We start from the raw sequence: 19,327 nt of genomic DNA, 5'->3' as shown, positions 1-19,327 counted from the left end.
ATCTTCCTCAGTTGCCGTAAGAGGTTTTTAGCTGTGTGCGTATTCTGGAAAGCGGTGATACAAAGCGTAGCCTGCCTAGGAAAGAGTTGGCGTTTGCGAGATGCTGCTACTGGTGCCGCCGCTGCTGTTCTTGCGGCGGGAGTCCATACATCTACCCAGTGGGCTGTCACAGTCATATAGTCCTGAGCCTGCCCTGCTCCACTTGTCCACATGTCCGTGGTTAAGTGGACATTGGGTACAACTGCATTTTTAGGACACTGGTGAGTCTTTTTCTGAGGTCTGTGTACATTTTCGGTATCGCCTGCCTAGAGAAATGGAACCTAGATGGTATTTGGTACCGGGGACACAGTACCTCCAACAAGTCTCTAGTTGCCTCTGCAGTAATGATGGATACCGGAACCACGTTTCTCACCGCCCAGGATGCCAAGGCCTCAGTTATCCGCTTTGCAGCAGGATGACTGCTGTGATATTTCATCTTCCTCGCAAAGGAGTGTTGGACAGTCAATTGCTTGGTGGAAGTAGTAAAAGTGGTCTTACGAGTATGACTTCCCCTCTGGGATGACCATCGACTCCCAGCAGCAACAACAGCAGCGCCAGCAGCAGTAGGCGTTACACGCAAGGATGCATCGGAGGAATCCCAGGCAGGAGAGGACTCGTCAGAATTGCCAGTGACATGGCCTGCAGGACTATTGGCATTCCTGGGGAAGGAGGAAATTGACACTGAGGGAGTTGGTGGGGTGGTTTGCGTGAGCTTGGTTACAAGAGGAAGGGATTTACTGGTCAGTGGACTGCTTCCGCTGTCGCCCAAAGTTTTTGAACTTGTCACTGACTTATGATGAATGCGCTGCAGGTGACGTATAAGGGAGGATGTTCCGAGGTGGTTAACGTCCTTACCCCTACTTATTACAGCTTGACAAAGGCAACACACGGCTTGACAAATGTTGTCCGCATTTCTGTTGAAATACTTCCACACAGAAGAGCTGATTTTTTTGGTATTTTCACCAGGCATGTCAATGGCCCTATTCCTCCCACGGACAACAGGTGTCTGCCCGGGTGCCTGACTTAAACAAACCACCTCACCATCAGAATCCTCCTGGTCAATTTCCTCCCCAGCGCCAGCAACACCCATATCCTCCTCATCCTGGTGTACTTCAACACTGACATCTTCAATCTGACTATCAGGAACTGGACTGCGGGTGCTCCTTCCAGCACTTGCAGGGGGCGTGCAAATGGTGGAAGGCGCATGCTCTTCACGTCCAGTGTTGGGAAGGTCAGGCATCGCAAACGACACAATTGGACTCTCCTTGTGGATTTGTGATTTCGAAGAACGCACAGTTCTTTGCTGTGCTTTTGCCAGCTTGAGTCTTTTCATTTTTCTAGCGAGAGGCTGAGTGCTTCCATCCTCATGTGAAGCTGAACCACTAGCCATGAACATAGGCCAGGGCCTCAGCCGTTCCTTGCCACTCCGTGTGGTAAATGGCATATTGGCAAGTTTACGCTTCTCCTCCGACGATTTTATTTTAGATTTTTTAGTCCTTTTTTTACTGATATTTGGTGTTTTGGATTTTACATGCTCTGTACTATGACATTGGGCATCGGCCTTGGCAGACGACGTTGCTGGCATTTCATCGTCTCGGCCATGACTAGTGGCAGCAGCTTCAGCACGAGGTGGAAGTCGATCTTGATCTTTCCCTATTTTTGGAACCTCAACATTTTTGTTCTCCATATTTTAATAGGCACAACTAAAAGGCACCTCAGGTAAACAATGGAGATGGATGGATACTAGTATACTTATGGATGGACGAGCGACTGCCGACACAGAGGTAGCTACAGCCGTGGACTACCGTACTGCGTCTGCTGCTAATATAGACTGGATGATAATGATATAAAAAATATATATATATATCACTACTGCAGCCGGACAGGTATATATTATATAATGACGGACCTGCTGGACACTGTCAGCTCAGCACTGCAGACTCCTAAAATAAGCTACTAGTATCAAGAAGATAGAAAAAAGAAAAAACACCACAGGTAGGTGGTATACAATTATGGATGGACGAGCGACTGCCGACACAGAGGTAGCTACAGCCGTGGACTACCGTACTGCGTCTGCTGCTAATATAGACTGGATGATAATGAGATATAAAATATATATATATCACTACTGCAGCCGGACAGGTATATATTATATAATGACGGACCTGCTGGACACTGTCAGCTCAGCACTGCAGACTCCTAAAGTAAGCTACTAGTATCAAGAAGATAGAAAAAAAAAAAACACCACGGGTAGGTGGTATACAATTATGGATGGACGAGCGACTGCCGACACAGAGGTAGCTACAGCCGTGGACTACCGTACTGCGTCTGCTGCAGTGCTAATATAGACTGGATGATAATGATATAAAAAATATATATATATCACTACTGCAGCCGGACAGGTATATATTATATAATGACGGACCTGCTGGACACTGTCAGCAGAATGCGTTTATAGAATAAAAACACCACACGACGAGTGTTTAACTTTTTCAGGCAGACAATCACAATATACTGGTGGTCAGTGGTCACTGGTCAGTCACACTGGCACTGGCAGTGGCACTCTGGCAGCAAAAGTGTGCACTGTTAAAATATGTACTCCTGCTATAACTGGCTGCTCCCCAGTCTCCCCCACAATTAAGCTGTGTGAGCAGTGAGCACTCAGCACAGTCAGATATACAGTATTACAGATGATGATGCAGCACACTGAGGCTGAGCACAGATATGGTATGTGACTGTGTCACACTGTGTATCGTTTTTTTTCAGGCAGAGAACGAATTAATTAAACTGGTGGTCACTGGTCACACTATCAGCAAGTAGTACTCCGTCCTAATATGCTCCCCAAAATTAGTAAATCAAGTGTCACTCTCTACTACTCTCTAGTCTACTCTAAACGGAGAGGACGCCAGCCACGTCCTCTCCCTATCAATCTCAATGCACGTGTGAAAATGGCGGCGACGCGCGGCTCCTTATATAGAATCCGAATCTCGCGATAGAATCCGAGCCTCGCGAGAATCCGACAGCGGGATGATGACGTTCGGGCGCGCTCGGGTTAACCGAGCAAGGCGGGAAGATCCGAGTCTGCCTCGGACCCGTGTAAAAAGCGTGAAGTTCGGGGGGGTTCGGTTTCCGAGAAACCGAACCCGCTCATCACTAGTTTGAGGAGGATGGAAAGTGGAGGAAGGGTAGTTGGATTGGGCCTGTGGTTGTGGATAACCGGAATGGTAGCTGGGATGTGGAGTAGTAGATGTAGGGTAGGTGGGTGGTGGTGAACTGAAGGTCAATGGGAGATGAGGTGCAGGTGCTTGAGGTTCTGGCCCATGAACATTCCACTCTGGTGTCAGTTGCCCTGAGAGTGTTTGGTACAAAACCTGTGACACCAGGCGCTGGCACTCTACTTGCTGCTGCGCAGAAACCTTCCGCATAGTTTTGCTCACATATGATGCAAAGTCGTCAACCTCATACGGTTTATGTAGCAGCTGTCAACGGGCCTCCCCTAGTAGAGGGTCTTCTACAAATTTTGTTTTCCGTGGCTTCCTCTTGCCAGTAGGTCGCTGCGGAGAGGTTGGTTCCTCTGGGGAGGTGTTGATGAGGGCAGGGGTACGGCTGAGGTCTTCTTCAGGTGTCTGTAGGGTAAAGAGAAACATATTTAGTGGATAGTCAAACTTTTTTTTTCTTTTACAGTGCCCTACAAGCGTGGCAGAATGGCAAGCTATTGCAGAGGACTTTGACAGGCGCTGGAATTACCCAAACTGTGGTGGTGCAATAGACGGGAAACATGTGCGCATCACCAAAACCCACCAACAGCGGGTCAGGCTACTTCAATTATAAAGGCTACTTTAGCATTGTTATGATGGTGGTGGTCAATGCAAACTATGAGTTTATTTTCCTGGATGTTGGGAAAAGTGGTCGTTGTTCGGATGGTGGATTGTTAAAAAATACGCGCTTCTATGATAGGCTCACCACCAACTTCATCTGCCACCTGTGGAGCAAACAAAGAATGGCCTGGGATTTGTGTTCGTGGCAGATGAGGCCTTTGCTCTGCACGCACACATGATGAAGCCCTACCAGAGTCCTGAACCACGATAGGCACATTTTTAACTACCGCCTTTCTAGGGCCCGCAGGGTTGTTGAGAATGCATTTGGCATTCTCAGCAACCCGTTCAGGATTTTCCACAAACCCATCAACATGAGGCTGGACAAAATTGACTGTGTAGTAACAGCATGTTGTATACTACACAACATGCTCCGTTGCAAGGCCACGAGGCAAATGCCTTTGCTGCCGGCAGGACCGTAAGATCCCAACCAGCCAGTGGTGACAGCACCGATTTGCTCGGTGGGACCACCTGCAGCAACTATATGCGGCACTGCAAGGGCAAAAGAGGTCAGGGAAAAATATAATGCCTTCTTCAATGGAGAAGGAGCTGTGGCATGGCAGGAGGAATATATTAGGTAAAAACCATTTAAAAAGCAACTTACCCCTTCGGCCTCCTCCACGTCCAGACTTCCCTCCTCGAACTCGGCCATCACCACCAGGGACTCCTTAGCTGACCTTTTCTCCAGGAGGAAGTTGAGATCTTTGTAGTACCACAGCTGCGTCACATACACCTTGTCTGCACCGGCCCCTGACCTCTTGGACTCCTCCACCCTGGGATTTTCTTTGACAAAGACTTTCCGTTGATTGGCGATTTTCTTTCGGACCCAGGCCACCGTGGCAACAGAGATGGTGGGCTTGGAGTACTCCACCATGCGGGTATAAGCAGCCTCCCTCTTCTGCTTGTTGCTGTAGTCTGGTGAGGACGTCAGCCACAGACACTCCACCTCGCGGTACAGACTGATGAAGCCGGAAAGAAACTCGCGGTTCTCGTAGGACATCTGCAGAATGCAAAAAAAAGGAAAATTAAAAAACATGAAAAAAGTTAAACTATTCAGGTTAAATAAAGTTTGTTTTCTAGTTAAAGTTACATTATTCTGGTTAAATAAAGTTTGTTTTCTAGTTACTAGTGTGAGTTATCTGAAATATGTAGTGAGAATACATTGGTGTGCAGGGTGCAGCAGCATAACGGTGGGATGTGGGTTGCAGTGGTGCAGTATCAGTGGCAAACGCAGGATTTCCAGAGGGGGGGGTTTCCAAATGTAATCCCCAGTCTACCACTCTGCAGAACATGGAATACAGTATTAAATTAATATGTAACACTATAGACGGTCTATAGTACAGACTGTATCAAACATTTAAATAATATAAATAAGATAAGTGGTCATGAAAAAGGTTAAACATACTATAATAAATAAATACGCAAACACAATGGAACCAGTACTACACTTTCTAAGCACACATTCTCCCACATCATGATAAGGCTCCTGTCTCTTCTTCCTGGTAGTTACTCTCTGGTCCAGTGCACTGATTGAGTGCTCAGATCCACACACTGCAATTTTGATAGAAGAAGCTGCTACCACTGGGCATGTGTAGCAGCTCTGCTCTGTCTCTTAACTTGCATGATGTGGCAGCAGCTCTAGTAATCGTATTATATACCGTTAGTATTGTCAAAATTTGAGCCAAGAGAAGGGGGGTTTACGGGCAACCAGAAACCCCCCTGTGTTTGCCTATGAGTATAATGGCGCTGGATACAATTTGTTCATAATTCATTTCTCAAACCCAGTATCCAGCAGCACCTTGTATGGTGGGATGTGGGTTGCAGTGGGTTGAACTTAGAAAAGACAGAGCCATTAGGGCAGATATCATTTTCACTAATTTAGAACACACCACTGCAACACATAACAGTTTGAACAAGTTCTGTGATATCTTTCTAAGGGTAGAGAGATTAGCAACGAGAGAATCCAAAATTTGGTGGGACAATAAAACATTGCAATGGTATCTATCACAACGAATTATACCAAAAGGCCTGAAAATTAAGAAAGCCCCGACACATAGTAGAGAGGACCCACAATTCATGGAAAAATGGAACAACATCCTGCATGATTGCTCCACACAGCTAATTAAATTGATTGTGAACACACATGAGACTGAACTAATAAAATTAGGCATAGAAATAGAGTCACTACAGACAGCTTTGGATGAACACAAACACGATAAGGATTTCCAACAATTAGAAGCAATTTCAAAAAACAGACTGAAAAGGGTAGAGGAAGAAACCATAGCTACAAAAAAATCCAAGATCCTGAGGGATAAAATAGGGAAAACTAAACCAGACAAGAAACCCAACAATAAACAGAAATCAATCCCGGCCTTACTCAATACACCAACAAAGACTAAGACACACAAACGTGAAAGGATACCCAAAATTACACCCATCTATAAAAGATTGAATCTCACCTACCAAGAGTACATGACAAAACTACACAAGAAAGCCTCAGGACCCAAAAAATAAATCACTTATCATAAAACAAGCAATGAGAGTCTAGACAACTCAATTTTAGAGAGCACTTTAGATACTGACTTTTCAACTTACAGTATTGAAGAGGACCTTGAATATGAAAGACTAGCCAGAGTGTCATTAGAAAAAGGCTTCCAAGTTTCAATAAATTTGGAAGACATACCTCTGAATGAGAATTTAGAAACACAGACCATTGAGCAGACATATAACGAGACATGTGCAGACCATTTTTTAGTAAAAAGGGCAGGAATCCTGTCCTGCGACATGAATCAGGTAACACCAAACAAACGAAAGTTGGAGGACCTAGACGAGGATGTAGAGGAGGTAGGAATAGGAAGACACAAGAGAAACAATTACCAGAAATAGGAACCAAAGGAATTTTTAATTTGAGCACAGTTACATTAAAAGATGAGCACATATCACTGTTGAACAAGGGGCTCAAGTTCGCACCAACTAAACAGCTGAATAAATTTGAAACATATCTAGACTTGCACAAATTTACAAGAAAACTAACCCTCGCCAAGTATTACAACAAAGGATCTGTCGCATACACAGAACATAAGGAACCAGACAAAACATACAAACATTCAGATCTGAAACCGAAATCCAACTTCTATCCGCAACACATGAGGGGTTCCTTCATTGATACATTTGAACAGTTGGTAACACGTGACATAGATAGACTAGAAACCAAACCAAGGAACATAAACATAACAACAACAGAAAGGAACGCACTCAAGGATCTAGGTAACAACAGAGACCTAGTAATTAAACCTGCGGACAAAGGGGGGGGAATAGTCTTGTTGGACAAAAAGGACTACACAACAGAGTCACTCAGAATTCTTAATGATAAAAGTACATATGAAACATTGACCCAAGACCCTACAGGCGAATATAAGAAATGCTTAGACAAATTATTAAAAGAGGGATTAGAACTAGGCATATTGACTAAAAAAGAACATGGTTTTCTCCAAATTGACAATCCCATACTCCCTGTATTTTATTACCTACCAAAAGTACATAAAAACATATCCAACCCACCCGGCCGCCCAATTATATCAGGAATAGGTTCACTCACATCAAATTTGTCTCAGTATATCGATTCATACCTACAGCCATACGTCAAAACACAGAAATCATATATACAAGATACAACAGACATCATCAAGACTTTGGGCAACATCACTTGGTCAGAAGATTTTTGGATCTGCACAAGTGATGTTACCTCTCTATATACCATCATAGATCAGAAACAGGGTCTAGATGCAGTAAATCACTTTCTTTCATTGGACTCGACTTTGGACTCAAGACAAACCATCTTCATCTTGGAATGCATACAATTCATTCTACAACACAATAACTTTTGGTTTAATGACATCCATTACAGACAGACTACAGGCACAGCTATGGGGACTAGGTTTGCTCCAAGTTATGCCAACTTGTTCATGAGTAGGTGGGAGGACACCAATATCTGGTGTGGTCATGAATTTGGAGCAAACCTAGTCCTCTGGCGAAGATATATAGACGACATCATTTTCATTTGGCAAGGCACAGAAGAAAAATTACTAGAATTCCTGACATACATCAATACAAACGACAATAATTTAGTATTTACCACAAACTATAGTCGATCCACAGTAAACTTCCTGGACATCAATGTATTTGTGGAGAATTCCACAATATACACAAAGACATATCAGAAGAGCGTAGATGTCAACAGTTATATTCTGAATACTAGTGGACATCATCCCAATTGGTTACGAAGCATCCCACTAGGCCAATTTAAAAGACTGAGGAGAAACTGTACTAAACTTGAAGATTTTGAGCGACAAGCAGGGGAAATGAAAAACCAGTTTATAGAGAAAGGCTACAAGAGGGAGATACTTGAAAAAGATCTACAAATAGCCACAGAAGTCGAAAGAGACACCCTCCTGACTTACAAACACAAAGAGACATCAAGTGAAGACTTTAAGACAGTCTTCCTGACACAATTCAGTACCAATAACAGACAACTTGAAAAAATCCTGTCCAAACATTGGCACATCCTCCTAGAAGATAACCTTTTAGCTGACACCCTGTCCTCTAGGCCAAAAGTAGTCTATAGAAGAGCACCAGATTTAAAATCCAAACTCTCACATAGTCATCTCAGTAAGACAGAAGTGGTACAGACTACTTTAACAGGACAAAAACTAAGCAAGGGTTTTTTTCATTGTGGCTCTTGCAGTTACTGTAAAACACACGAAGTTAGCACCAAGAAAACCATTAGCTTTGAATCTAACATAACTGGAGAAAGGTTTGAAATACAAGAACACATCTCGTGCCAAAGCAAGGGAGTGATATACCTCATCGAATGCCCATGCCGACTACAGTATGTAGGCAGAACTGTAAGACCACTGAAAACTAGGATATCCGAACACATTAGGAATGTAAGGAAGGGACTAGAAACACACAACTTGTCCAATCACTTCAAAGAAACACATGAGAGGAACCCGGCGGGGATGAAAATCTTGGGGATCAAACTAGTGTCACCCAATTGGAGGGGAGGGGATTTTATTAAACAAATTAATAAAGAAGAGTTGAGGTGGATCTACACCCTAAAAACGCTGAAACCACGGGGTTTCAATCTAGACAATGAGGTGAGATCAGTAATCATGAACTAATATCGTACATGGATTTGCTTCATATTTGCTAAGCCATCAAGCCCCATTAGCGTACATTTTGGTGGGTTAAGCCATTAGAGCCTAGCAAATTTAATTTTACACCATGTAACCAATTTTGCAGTGAAATATACCAAAACACAGATAATTTTTCCGCATACAATAAGTTTTACTAATGGGTTAATAATTAATAATATATTAACATATTGTGTTTACATAACAAAATTTTTCACTTTTTATCCCAATTAGGTTTTATTCATAATCTTCCGATTGTCCATAACCCCATTTATCAACTTTTAACCCACAAACCACAGACTGTCACTACCTCCAAATGTAGTAACAGAAAATTCTCACACAACTAATAAATTCACCAGAAACGAACTCTCATCATTTCCCAATATTCACTAATGATTCAGTCTCAAAAATCATTCTTTATGGTCGTTATACCTTTTACATATATAATTTTTGCTTGTTTTGTTTACTATTACTATTATTATTGTTTTTCTATATCCCATTCTTTCCTTGTATATTCTTTTTATTGTATGACTGTCTGTATAGTCGTTATATAACAAATCCCCATTATAATTCGAGAAACACGCCCCCTTTTCTATGACATAAGCAAGTATGGGCATAAATAGCCCACACTGAATATGGCACTCATAGACTCCCTGAGGAAGACCTAGAAAGGTCGACACGCGTAGGAGCTAACAGGACACCGTTTCAAACAGACTGCCTTAATCAGTGCCGTAACTAGGCATTTTAGCGCTGTGTGCAAGAACTGACATTGGCGCCCCCCCGTACAAGACAGGCGCAGTGCGCGCCTTAGGCGCGCGAAAAATATATAGGGGCGTGGCTTCACGGGAAGGGGCGTGGCAACAAAATAATAGCAATTCATACTACGGTGCACAGTAGTCTCCATTATTCAAATTACGCTGCACAGTAGCACCACTACACCAGGTAGAGCCCCTTTTACATATTACAGCAGACAGCATCCCCCTTTTTACGCATTGCGGCAGATGGGACCCCTTTTTACGCATTGCGGCAGCCGGGATCCCTTTTTACGCATTGCGGCAGCCAGTCCCCCTTTTTACACATTGCGGCAGCCGGGACCCCTTTTTACGCATTGCGGCAGCCAGTCCCCCTTTTTACACATTGCGGCAGACGGGACCCTTTTTTACACATTGCGGCAGATGGGACCCCTTTTTACGCATTGCGGCAGATGGGACCCCTTTTTACGCATTGCGGCAGCCGGGACCCCTTTTTACGCATTGCGGCAGCCAGTCCCCCTTTTTACGCATTGCGGCAGCCAGTCCCCCTTTTTACGCATTGCGGCAGCCAGACCCCCTTTTTACGCATTGCGGCAGCCAGTCCCCCTTTTTACACATTTCGGCAGCTGGGACCCCTTTTTACACATTGCGGCAGACGGGACCCCTTTTTACACATTGCGGCAGACGGGTCCCCTTTTTACACATTGCGGCAGACGGGACCCCTTTTTACACATTGCAGGAGAGAGAGAGAGAGAGAGAGAGAGAGAGAGAGAGAGGGGGATATACTTACCCTCTCCCCGCTGACAGGCTCCTCGTGCATCTCCCTCTCGGTGCAGTCGTGTGAAGTCAGTTGAGAAGGAGGAGGAGGGAGGGGGAGCAGAGAGCCGCAGCAGCGCTATTTGATTGGTAGTAAGCGCTGCTGCAGCATCCCCCTCTCCTTCTGTATTGGCTGCCCGGCGCTGCTGTGGATGCTGGGATGCATTCATTCATCACCCATGGCGCTGAAGACTGCTGATGAACAGGAACAGGTCACGTGACCGCGAGGTGCAGGAAAGTGAAAGTGAAACCGGACGAAAAGCTGCAAGACTGACAAGGAAGCAAGGTGACAGCGGAAGTTGGGAATCGAGCACAGAAGAACAAGGTAAGGGCTCTGTAAGTGGGGAGGTGCACTGCGGACAGTCCCGCTCCGGGTCTCGAAGTCAGTGACACTTTTCCCCCCCAGAGACACGACCGCACTCCTCGGATCTGGCCGGCGGCAGACGCCTGTCTACACGGGCGCCTTCCGCAGCCACAGACCGAGTCAGAGAGCGGCGAGTCCAGAGCCAAAAATTACCTATCTCCTGCAACTCATCCCTCCCGCATAGCCACCTGGGGTACCCCTTCATTTGCTAGCACCGTCAGAAGATCACCTCACCCCCCCTGCCTCTCAAGACAGGATCAAGCTGCTGCAACAGACTTTTTGATCGTGACCCCCGTATATTACTGAACGAGCTCCTCTGGGACTGTGTTGTATATACCCCTCCACACATTGTGGTAGAAGTTTGAGCACAATTAAACGAGGTGGGACGCCACACTCTATTGTACTGGACTGCGGACCAAAGTATACATATGTATAGATTTCTTTCATATACATATATATATATATACACTCTTTCATTAATGTATTAATTTCCTATTTTTTCACATCTTGTTCCATTTATTCTCTCTTTCTGTCATTTTGTTTTAGAATAAATACACTTATTCTTCATATATACAGCGTATACTTGTCATTTAGTATTACAACCATTACCACCACATATTCAGGCGCAATTGTGTACCCTTATGTTATAATGGCGTTTAGGGCGCGGCAGCATGGGCCTTGCAGTAGTGCAGCATTTTGGGCAGGGGGGTCAGTATAATGATGGGTAGAGCAGCATAAACGGTGGGCAGTGGTGGTAAAAAAGAATAATAGTCATTGGTGGTCAGTGGTGCAGTATAATGGCGCTTTGGGCGCGGCCGCATGGGGCTTGCAGTAGTGCAGCATTTTGGGCAGGGGGCCAGTATAATGGCGGGTAGAGCAGCATAAACGGTGGGCAGTGTTGGTAAAAAGGAATAATCATTGGTGGCCAGTGGTATAGCCTGCCTACCTTGTGCGATGTTTGGGAGCTCAGCAGCGTGCTTGCAGCCTCCTCTCCAGTCATGTGCGCAGTGAGGGGAAGAGGAGTGTCCAGGAATTCGTCTCCTGTCTTCACAGATCACACATCGCGGTGTGATACATCGACAGTGGTAAAAAACAGCATGCGATCACGCCGCGATTCGAGAAATATTAAGTGCAGCACATACTATCTTGAGACAAGAGATTCGACCGGCGTGCCCGCGCATCGCGTCGAAAGGTACCTAAAATGTGCATACAATCCCCCGATTTCTCTCACAGATCCAGTCGAAATTGAAGGTTAGTACCGATTATCTCACAAGTGTATGGGCACCATTACAGGTAAAAAGGGGGAACTAGAAATCCTTGCAGCAAGTTTCAGGCATTACTGAAACTTGGTGGGACAAATCTCATGATTGGACAGTCAATCTAGAGGGTTATACGCTGTTCAGGAGAGACAGATTAAATAAACGGGGTGGAGGGGTATGTCTTCACGTAAAGCCATTTTAAAAACCCGATATACAGGAAGATATTCAAGAGAGGACTGAAAATACTGTAGAGACGTTATAGGTAGATAATGAAATGCATGCAGGGGTAAAGGAATAAAAAAGTTAGTACTGGGGTTATGCTACAGGCCGCCTGGTATTAATGTGTCTGATGAGGAATTGTTACTGAAGCAAATTGAAAGAGCAGCAGGAGTAGGAGACATAGTAGTGATAGGAGATTTTAACTATTCAGAGATAAATTGGAAAAACGATTCATGTGATACTGCTAGGGGTAATATGTTTTTAAACACACTAAATGATAACTACTTAGTTCAAATAATCAAGGAACCAACTAAGGGGGTCATTCCGAGTTGTTCGCTCGGTAAAAATCTTCGCATCGCAGCGATTTTCCGCTTAATGCGCATGCGCAATGTCCGCACTGCGACTGCGCCAAGTAAATTTGCTATGCACTTAGGAATTTTACTCACGGCATTTTCATCGTTCTGGCGATCGTAATGTGATTGACAGGAAATGGGTGTTACTGGGCGGAAACAGGCCGTTTTATGGGCGTGTGGGAAAAAACGCTACCGTTTCCCGAAAAACGCAGGAGTGGCTGGAGAAACGGGGGAGTGTCTGGGCGAACGCTGGGTGTGTTTGTGACGTCAAACCAGGAACGACAAGCAGTGAAATGATCGCAGATGCCGAGTAAGTCTGAAGCAACTCAGAAACTGCTACGAGGTGTGTAATCGCAATATTGCGAATACATCGTTCGCAATTTTAAGATGCTAAGATTCACTCCCAGTAGGCGGCGGCTTAGCATGAGCAAATCTGCTAAAATTCACTTGCGAGCGAACAACTCGGAATGACCCCCTAAGTACAATGCAATCTTAGACCTGGTATTAACTAACAATGGGGAACTGATATCAAATATGATAGTAGGGAAACCCATGGGAAACAGCGACCACAATATGGTCACATTCAATATCAGTTTTCATAAGCAGTCCTATAATGGCTCAACTAGGACTCTAAACTTTAGCAAAGCCAACTTTGACATGATGAGGGAAGCGTTAAGGGACATTGAATGGGAAATTTTGTTTCAAGAAAAAATACTACAGAGAAATGGGATGTATTAAAATCACTGCTAGTTAAAAATACTCTAAAATTTATTCCCACGAGTAGCAAAAAAAGGAATAAAAATCACAATCCAATGTGGCTTAACAAAAAGATAAAAGAGCTAATGGGCAAAAAAAGGCGAGCATTCAAAAATACAAATCTGACGGGAATACGGAATAATTTCAGCACTGTAAGGATTGTAACAAAATATGCAAAAAAAAAAAAAATAAGAGCGGCTAAAGTAGAAACTGAAAAACTAGTAGCAAAGGAAAGCAAAGCAAATCCCAATTTTTTTTTTTAAATACATCAATAGCAAGAGATTAAAGAAGGAGAGTATAGGCCCTTTAAAAGACAAGTTGGGAGTCTTAATAAAAAATTATAATGACATAGCGGACAAACTAAATGAGTTTTTAATCAGCGGTATTTACAAAAGAGGACCAAACGCAGGGACTAACACACAATCTCAACGAGGACAATGTCCCACTGCTAAGTGCTTATTTAAGTGAGGAGGTAGTCTGTGACCGATTAAAAAAGTTAAAGATTAATAAGTCACCTGGTCCCGATGGAATTCACCCAAGGGTTCTCATGGAGCTTCACTCTGAACTAGCAAGACCGCTATTTTTGATCTTCAAAGATTCAGTTATAGCAGGTATGGTTCCCAAAGACTGGCGTATAGCGGAAGTAGTGCCGATATTCAAAATGGGAAGTAAAGCTGAACCGGGTAATTATAGACCGGTTAGTCCTACATCTATAGTGGGGAAAGTACTGGAAGGTATTCTAAGGGATAGTGGGGGTAATTCCAAGTTGATCGCAGCAGGATTTTTGTTAGCAGTTGGGCAAAACCATGTGCACTGCAGGGGAGGCAGATTTAACATGTGCAGAGAGAGTTAGATTTGGGTGTGGTGTGTTCAATCTGCAATCTAATTTGCAGTGTAAAAATAAAGCAGCCAGTATTTACCCTGCACAGAAACAAAATAACCCACCCAAATCTAACTCTTTCTGCACATGTTATATCTGCCTCCCCTGCAGTGCACATGGTTTTGCCCAACTGCTAACAAAAATCCTGCTGCGATCAACTTGGAATTACCCCCAGTATACAGAAGTTCCTTGAAGCCAATAAGGTCATTAATAGGAACCAACATGGATTTGTGAAGGACAGATCATGTCGAACCAACTTACTTGGCTTTTATGAAACAGTAAGTGTGAACCTTGATCAGGGTAAGGAGGTAGATGTAATCTTTTTAGACTTTGCCAAAGCTTTCGACACAGTACCACTTATCTATAAGCTACAAGAAATAGGGCTAGGAAGCACATTATGCACTTGGGTCAGAAATTGGTTAAATAATAGGGAGCAGCGCGTTGTGGTTAATGGATCATTTTCAAATTGGACTGAAGTACTAAGTGGTGTGCCGCAAGGTCTGTACGTAGACCACTATTGTTCAACATTTTCATTAACGACCTAACAGTAGGTCTAGAGAGCATGGTGTCAATTTTTGCAGACGATACCAAATTGTGTAAGGTTATAAACATGGAGAGGGATGCTGAGTCTCTTCAGAATGACTAAAGGGCCCTACACACTAGGCGACCCGCCGCTGAGCTGCCCGACCGCTGATACGGCTGACATGCGACCCGGCGGCAAGGGGGAGGTGACAGGGGGAGTGAAGTTTCTTCACTCCCCCCCGTCACCCGGTGCCATAGCAATGCATGCTAATATGGACAATCTCATCCATATTGGCCTACATGCATAAGCGACAGGGCACCAACGATGAACGAGCGCAGGGCCACGCATCGTTCATCGTTGGTGCCTCCACACTGCACGATATGAACGAGTTCTCGTTCATTAATGAACGTGAACGTTCATATCGTGCAGTGTTATCTGCCAGAGTGTAGGGCCCTTTAGTTAAATTAGAAGCATGGGCAGCAAAATGGAGAATGAGCTTCAATACAGACAAGTGTAAGGTAATGCACTGTGGTAACAAGAACAAAAATAACACCTACATACTAAATGGGGTAATATTAGGGGATTCTGTACTAGAAAAAGACTTAGGTGTTCACATAGATAGCAAACTAAATAGCAGTATCCAAAGTAGGATTGTAGCAAAGATGGCTAATAAGATATTAGCATGCATAAAATGGGGAATTGACGCAAGGGACGAGAGTGTTATACTCCCATTATATAAATCACTAGTGAGGCCACATCTTGAATACTGTGTACAATTCTGGGCACCATACTACAAAAAGGATATCCTGGAGCTAGAAAAGGTGCAGAGGCGGGTGACCAAACTAATTAAGGGCATGGAGACGCTGGAATACGAGGAAAGGCTTGCAAGGCTAGGCATGTTTACACTGGAAAAGAGGAGACCAAGAGGGGACATGATCAATATTTACAAATATATAAACGGGCAATACACAGAGCTTGCGCGGGACCTGTTTTTGGTAAACAAATAAATAAATCAGCACAGAGGACACGTGGTCACTTGCTTAGGTTAGAGGAGAGGAGATTCCGAACAAAGCAAAGAAAAGGTTTTTTCACAGTAAGGACAATACGTGTTTGGAATTCCCTGCCTGAGGGAGTTGTAATGGCGGACTCAGTCAAGACCTTTAAGAATGGGTTAGATAAATTCCTAATGGATAAGGGTATCCAGGATTATGGTGCGTAGTCACGCACTATAGTTATTATAAAAAAAGAGGAATATAACACAACGGCTGACATCAGCATCAGACAAAATTAATACTGCATAGGAGACCACAAATAGGTTGAACTCGATGGACAAATTATCTTTTTTCAACCTTAGATACTATGTTAGTAAACGTCAGGTACTGTTACTTCCCTTGTTATTACCAGCCATAGGAACATGACGTGCTGTACAGCAATTATATGATTTAGTAATTCCTATAATCAGACAGGGATTCCTGGAAATTTTTATTATTATCCATTTATAGTCTTCTGTAGATTATAGAGCAGACTTTCTCCTGTGTTGCGGACTACACAACATGAATAGAGATCGGTCATCTAATGAGCAGCAATAAAACATCTTAATCACCGTACTTCATTACTCAGCAAATGCGACAGTGTTGGAAATAATGGGACGGCAATAGGTATAAAATACGGAGACCTCCAAGGGAGTCAGGACTGAGGAAACGCAGCAGAGGATCTCGGAAACATGAAGGGCATCGTTGTGATCTGTTTGGTGGCGGTGACTCTCCTGGGCCCGGATCTAGGTGAGAAGGATGAAGCTGCTCTTAGGAAATGGGTCACTTTGTGTTTTAGAAGCTTTGCAGTGTATGCGTTACATTACGTCATGAAAATTTTGCACGACAGTAATGTACAGTAACCGTGTAAATGTGAGCGCCCGTTCTGTAAGCGCCATGAAGACTTGCGTTAGAACCTTTTGCCTAAGGCACGCTAAGGCAGGGGAACTACAAGTCCCAGCACGTCCTGCTATCCAGAAGCTTAACACCACTTCCAGTCTTAGATAGAAGTTTGCAATGGGTCCAAGTCATGGTCACTGGCAGTTGGTGGCTCCCCTACTTGAATTTTGGACTGCACTGCAACCCCAGCTCTGGAGCCACCACTGATCGTGCGTCACTTTTTCTGTCCTTACTCAAGTAAAGGGATCAGCATATATGGAAATTATGGGCCTAATTCAGACCTATTTATTTATTTATTACCAGTTATTTATATAGCGCACACATATTCCGCAGCGCTGTGCAGAGAATATTTGGCCATTCACATCAGTCCCTGCCCCAGTGGAGCTTACAATCTATATTCCCTACCACATGTACAAACACACACATTCATACTAGGGTTAATTTTTGTTGGGATCCAATTGACCTACCAGTATATATATTTTGGATTGTGGGAGGAAACTGGAGTACCCGGAGGAAACCCACACAAGTACGGGGAGAATATACAAACTCCACACAGGTAGAGCCATGGTGGGAATCGAACCCATGACCTCAGTGCTGTGAGGCAGTAATGCTAACCATTACACCATCCGTGCTGCCCAGACCTGATTGCTGTTGTGTGCAGGTGTGATGCCAAACCGCAAAATAATCCTGCATTTTTTTTAATCGCTAGGCGAACGCAGGCTGATTGACAGGAAGTGGGCGTTTGGGGGTGGTAACTGGACGTTCTTTGGGCGAGTCAAACGTAGGCGTTCTCAATAGTTTTCAGGGCGAGTGTCTGAGGTCAGCTCCGGCCCGATCAGCCTGTGTGTATCGCACTGTAGGTGTAAGTCCTGGGCTACGAACAGACTGCACAGTATGGAAAAATCATTTGATGGTGAGTGAGTTGCAAACAGATTTGCAGATGTCCGCTGTCTGGCGAGGTTTTTGACGGCGTACACACATGCATTCGCACACTTGCAGGGGGCGGGCATTCACTCTCTATGGGCGGCGGCTATCTGATCGCAGATCTCTGCAAAAACGCACAGCAGAGAACAGGTCCGAATTAGGCCCTATATTTGACATTAATACTAATCTTTCCCTATCTACACCTTTGTTTTAATTTATTTTACAGGACAATGAAACTGTAATGTATGTATTCTTTGATTGTTGCTAACAACTGAAATGATGCCTAGATGATATTACACTATGGGGGACATTTACTAAGCAGTGATAAGAGCGGAGAAGTGAGCCAGTGGAGAAGTTGCCCATGGCAACCAATGAGCACTGAAGTAACATCTATAATTTGCATACTATAAAATGATACAGAGCTGCTGATTGGTTGATGGGGCAACTTCTCCACTGGCTCACTTCTCCACTCTTATCACTGCTTAGTAAATGTCACCCATAATGCTTAGCACAAACTTATAACGTGGTATAAAAAATAAGGGTGTGATAGATCTGATATTAGAGTTGCCCATACAGACTACATCTTGTAAAGGCAAACACGTTTATTTATGTAATACACCTTTAAGTAAATATATTATTCAAAACACAAGAAATATTCTGAAAGTAACCAAATAGATTGTTTTCATTAGTTTCATAGCGTTGGAATCAGTGCTTAAAGTGGTGCTAGAGAGGTGGTGGAACTCACCCCCCTCCCCAAGAAGAAAAAGAAGTAAAGTTCAGAAAGGGGGTGTGGCCTCAAAAAGGGGCGTGGTCTAAAAAGAGGAAACTAAAGGGGCGTGGTCACACAATAGTAACAATGCCCATAGTAATAGCACCCCGTAATACACATAATGCCCACAGCAGTAGCGCCCCTTATACAATGCCCACAGTTGTAGTGCTCCTTATGCAATGTCCACTTCACTGTTAGTGCCCACAGTGGTAGTGCCCCTTATATAGAACCTATAGTAGTGGTGCCCCTTATGCAATGCCCGCAATAGTAGTGCCCCTTATGTCCCCAGGAGTGATACCCCTTATGAAGTGCCCCCTTTACAATGCCCTCATTAGTAGTGCCCCCAGTAGTAATGCACTTAATGGTAATGCCCCCAGTAGTAATGTTGCCTGTATTAATGCCCCCAGTCATTTAGCACCAGTAGTTATGCCCCCTGTGCTAATGCCCCTACAGTTATGACCCCAGTTGTTTAGCCCCCATGTAGTAATGCCTTCCTGTAGTTTGCCCCCAGTAGTAATGCCCTCCTGTAGTTTGCCCCAGTAGTAATGCCCCTGTTAGTAATGCCTTCAGTAGTTAGCCCCCATGTAGTTTAACCCCCAGTAGTAATGTCCCACTGTAGTTTGCCCCCAGTAGTAATGCCCTCCTGTGGTTTGCCCCCAGTAGTAATGCCCTCCT

The sequence above is a fragment of the Pseudophryne corroboree genome, chromosome 5, assembly GCF_028390025.1.
Source record: "Pseudophryne corroboree isolate aPseCor3 chromosome 5, aPseCor3.hap2, whole genome shotgun sequence".
In the NCBI taxonomy this organism is placed as follows: Eukaryota; Metazoa; Chordata; class Amphibia; order Anura; family Myobatrachidae; genus Pseudophryne; species Pseudophryne corroboree.
Note: the sequence above shows the minus strand (reverse complement) of the source record.